The 5,222-nt window shown below is 39.8% G+C and overlaps 1 protein-coding gene across 3 annotated transcripts in view; it reads right to left on the bottom strand.

Annotated features, from left to right (window-relative positions):
- LOC108537025 (phenylalanine--tRNA ligase, mitochondrial-like) overlaps positions 1-5,222 on the bottom strand; it is a 543,711-nt gene that overhangs the window by 161,619 nt on the left and 376,870 nt on the right. The window lies entirely within an intron of this gene.

Below are 5,222 nucleotides of genomic sequence, written 5' to 3'. Positions count from 1 at the left end.
ATATATATATATATATATATATATATATATAAACAACTAAACATACAGCTCTCACATATATACATCAAAATAATACACAGATATATGTGTGTATGTGTGTATGTTTTGGTCTACAAGTTACTGCTGCAATAAAAAAAGTTTCGTTACATACCTATGAAATCCTAAGGGAGTATCTGCTAAATCCGGGCAAATTTATAAACTGATGTATGCCAAGCCTGACACTGCTATAAATCCTTTGGTGAATCATTGATCAGAGAAAGTATGAAACTTTTAAATGGCAAAATATCTGAAGAACTAACTGCTCAGACCTAGATGATTATTCAACTTGAAACATCAATAAAGTTGTCAAACAAATGCATCAGTTTAGAACACACATGTCCTACAGACACGGTAAAATTAGCATCCTGGTGCTGCTGACAAGATATGCTGGCTCCTGAGCAGCACTCTGTTTTCTCTCCTACAGTCACAGTGCTGTGATAAATGACCCATGGGCTAATGTAACAACATATGACAGGAGTTTGGTGGTTACACAGTTTGTTTTTCCTTTTGACAATACCCTCTTGTTCCTCACGTAAAATGGAAATTTAGGGAGACAAGAGACTGAGATTGCCAAGAATTAGCATGGAATCTCCTCTTCAGTTAATCCAAGCTGAGGTACCATACTTACTGAGTTCTGATGCGACGCATGGTGACAGAGAAATGGGAGAAGGTGTCCCAGTGAACATATGCCAGCAATTCATGGACAACACACAGTATGATAATAATGCAGGCAGTCAGAACACATCCCCCAAGACATTATTAAAATATATATTGTGGCAAATACAGTTTAAAATCCATGCAGTTCAAAAGAAAAACCCAGACAGCTTATTGCATTGCAAGCCTATTTCAAGTTAAAAAATATGAAAAGTTGAATGGTTTAACGAAAAGAAAGCATTTAATTCACTAATAGACAGGTATCAGACACAGGATATCCACAGTGGCCTTTGCTTTTCTGAATGGGAGAAATCGAATTTTGTTTGGGAAATCAGAGGCTAACTACAGATCATGGTTACTGAGATGTGGACTTTCTTTCAAGTGCTTAAGCAGCAGTGGTGGTACAAACCATCCGGTGGCTCCCCACTGCCCCAGAAGAAAGCCTCCAGTCCTAAAAGCTTCTACCTCTTTCCCATGTTCTCTAGGTTCAGGCCAGCCCAGCCTACTGGGTTTCTTAAACAAACTAAGTGGCTTTCTCCACATACAATTTCCCACCCTCCCTACCTCACTTCTGCCCTCAGCCACCCTGTTCACTTGGTACCCTCACAGACACCGTCAATCCCCTGTTACTGCACCCTATCCTTCTCTTGCTCAGTACTTTTCATCCTCACTGTTTGTGTACTTAACTTCCTTCATGGCTGTCTTCCTAAGAGGTTGCCATTTTTGAGGGTGGGGTGTGCATCTCTGTTTCCATCTCGGGAATCTATTGTGCACAGTCCCTGTTACATTGTAGGTATTCTAGAGGCTAGAGGAGCACATTACAGAGCCGCCTGCTGTGAGCAACGACTACATTACAGTCAATGCATTCAGCGGTGTTTTCTCGTCTAACTGCATGAGCTAATGGACACACCGCGTGGGTAAGACATAGCGCCTTGCCTCCATCCCTGGATTGTCCTAGGGTTTAGCAACCATGTAGAACGGCAAAGAGGCTGAAGGCGGACAGGCAAAGCCACCTGGTAGGAACTTGATAACCCACAACCACAGAATCGTGGAATTTTAGAATCCAAAGGGATCTTCAATTACATACAATATGATTTGTGTTTTCCTATTTCTTTTCTTAACAGAAGGATGACTATTTTACTAGTTTTATCAGATAACTGCATACAGTCATCCCTCGGTATCTGAGGGGGATTGGTTCCAGGGCCCCCATAGCTACCAAAATCCACAGGTCCCTTATATAAAATGGTGTAGTATTTGCATATAACCTATGCACATCCTCTTGTATACTTTAAATCATCTCTAGATTACTCATAATACCTAACACAATGCAAATGTTACATAAGTAGCTGTTATATTTTAAATTTTATTATTTTTTATTGTTGTATTTTAAATTGTTTTTCCCCCAAATATTTTGGACCTACGATTGGCTGAATCCACAGACGTGAAACCCCCATATACAGAGAGCTGGCTGCACTGACATGTTCTTTTGTTGGTCCTCTTTAGAATTCTTTTTTTTTTTTTTTTAAATTGAAAAGGGCATCAAAACTGCAGACACGAGACACGTTGGTCAGCTTTGCTACTTTCTGCTCGTGGACACACCAAAGACGCATCGTTAAAGTCTCTCTTCTGCCTGCTGTCCTGTCTAAGTCAGAGTCTCCTAAAGAGCCTGAACAGCTGAGGAAGCTCTTCACTGGAGGGTTGAGCTTAGAAACAACGGATGAGAGCCTGAGGAGCCATTCTGAGCAACGGGGAACGCTCCCGGGCTGTGTGGTCATGAGCGATTCCAACACCAAGCGCTCCAGGGGCTTTGGGTTTGTCACACAGGCCACTGTGGAGGAGGCGGACGCAGCCATGAATGCAAGGCCACGCAAGGTGGATGGAACAGGTGTGGAACCAAAGAGAGCTGTCTCAAGAGAAGATTCTCAAAGACAGTTGCCCACTTAACTGTGAAAAAGATATTTGTTGGTGGCATTAAAGGAGACACTGAAGAACATCACCTAAGAGATTATTTTGAACAGTTTGGAAAAATTGAAGTGATTGAAATCGTGACTGACCGAGGCAGTGGCAAGGAAAGGGGCTTTGCCTTTGTAACCTTTGACGACCATGACTCCGTGGATAAGACTGTCGTTCAGAAATGCCATCCTGTGAATGGTCAAAACTGTGAAGTTAGGAAAGCCCCGTCAAAGCAAGAGATGGCGAGTGCTTCTTAGAGCCAAAGAGGTGAAGTGGTTCGGGAAACGTTGGTGGTGGTCGTGGAGGTGGTTTCAGTGGGAATAACAACTTTGGTGGTGGAGAAAACTTCAGTGGTTGTGGTGGCTGTGGTGGCAGCTGTGGTGGCGGTGGATATGGTGGCAGTGCGGATGGCTATAATGGATTTGGTAATGATGGAAGCAATTTTGGAGGTGGTGGAAGCCACAATGATTTTGGCAATTGCAACAATCGGTCTTCAAATTTTGGACCCATGAAGGGAGGAAACTTTGGAGGCAGAAGCTCTGGTCCCTGTGGTGGTGGAGGCCAATGCTTCGCAAAACCACGAAAGCAAGGTGGCTAGGGCAGTTCCAGTAGCAGTAGTAACTAAGGCAGTGGCAGAAGATTTTAATTAGAAAACAAAGCTTAGCAGGAGAGGAGAGCCAGAGAAGTATCAGGGAAGCTACAGGTTACAACAGATTTGTGAACTCAGGCAAGCACAGTGGCAGGGCCTAGCTGCTACAAAGAAGATATGTTTTAGACAAATACTCATGTGCATGGGCAAAAAAATTGAGGACTGTATTGGTGACTAACTCTATAACAGGTTATTTTAGTTTCTGTTCTGTGGAAAGCATAAAGCATTCCAACAAAGGGTTTTAATGTAGATTTTTTTTTTTTTTTTTTGGCACCCATGCTGTTGATTGCTAAATGTAATAGTCTGATTGTGATGCTGAATAAATGTCTTTTTTTTTTTTTTTTAAATGTACTGTGTAAAGTTAGTCTACTCTGAAGCCACCTTGGTAAATTTCTCCCATGAGTGTGAAGTTAGAATTCCTTCAGGGTGATGCCAGGTTCTATTTGGAGTTTATACATAACCTGCTTGGGTGGAGAAGCCATTATCTTCAGAAAACTTGGTGTAGTTGAACTGATGGTTACTGTTGTGACCTGAAGTTCACCATTAAAAGGGATTACTCAAGCAAAATCAAGGAATTACTGGTTATAAAAATGATTGTTGGCCCATCCTATGCAATATATCTAAATTGAATCTGCTACCAGATAAAATTATAGATGAGAATGAAGTTTGTGTATCATTCATTATCATGTGTAATCAATAAATGATTTAATTCTCAATAAAAAACTACAGATACAGTAGAGACTTTGAAAGTCATAGGTGAATATTTTGAACCATTTAATAACAACGAACTTGGAAACTTTGATCAAATGGATATTTCACTCAAAACAGAAAACTTAAACTAATAACTAGATACCCACCATTAGCAGTGCTCTGTCTCCTCACAGGTCTAACCAAGGCAGTAAACAAGAAATAGCTATGTACCTAATGAATAGAAATGGCATAGGCAAACGTGTGATCCCAAATTTAAAGTTTTCCTACCAGGCATATGGTTTGGACATGTGCAAACTGATGCTAAGCACTCCTGTAACACTCTCTTCTTACCCTTATATTTACTGCACTGCAGCTACTTCCAACGGTCTTGAAACAATATCCATATATTTAAAGTTAAAAAGCAAGTTACAACAAAGTTCCAATAATGAGTAATACTACGTTTTCTGATATCAATGCAATTAAATTTGAAGCTCACAATAAAAAGATATTCATTAAAAGTCACAAAATTCATATATTTGCAAACTAAAAAAAAAAAAAAATTCCATGCCCAAGTAAAAAGTAGCAATATAATCAATGTTCTCGGGGTGCCTGAAAAGTATATTACCTCTCATTCTGGTGTGGTCACACTTCTTTATTGTATTATTAAAATCTTCTATATCCTTTCTTTTATCTGCTTGATTTTCTTGATCTATCAAGAAGATAATAAAATCTCCCACTTGATCTCTCGGAAAGGTCCCTCCTCAGTCCCAGGAAATGAAAGTCATGACTTGTTAATCAAGACTAGTATAAACGAGTGATGGTTATTTACACCATTGGCCAGGCGAGGAGTGGGCATGAGCTCAGTTTCACCAATGACATGTTGTGGCAATTCTGCAGAGACTAAAACATCAGACCTCAGTGGGGACAGCTTTTCAACACTTCCCTCCTGCTTGAGATGTTGGAACAAGGTCATGATGACTGAGTGGCTTCAGATTTTTAACAGGTCACTTTAATCTATATTCACTGGGTGATAACCAATATATTTTATTTCTACCATCTTCATTTGTGTTTTCTGCTAACCAGTCTTCCTCTTTTCATAAATTTTCTCCTTTTCTGCCTCCTATTAGATGCTTGATTTTCAAAATATTCTAACATTTTTCCCTCTGGTGTAAACAGTAAATTGGATTTCTCTTCTTTAAGAAGTATATGTATATATAATATTTATATTATATATATT

The sequence above is a fragment of the Rhinopithecus bieti genome, unplaced genomic scaffold (genome assembly GCF_001698545.2).
Source record: "Rhinopithecus bieti isolate Rb0 unplaced genomic scaffold, ASM169854v2 scaffold_14232, whole genome shotgun sequence".
NCBI lineage: Eukaryota > Metazoa > Chordata > Mammalia > Primates > Cercopithecidae > Rhinopithecus > Rhinopithecus bieti.
This window is presented reverse-complemented; position numbering and strand designations above follow the sequence as displayed.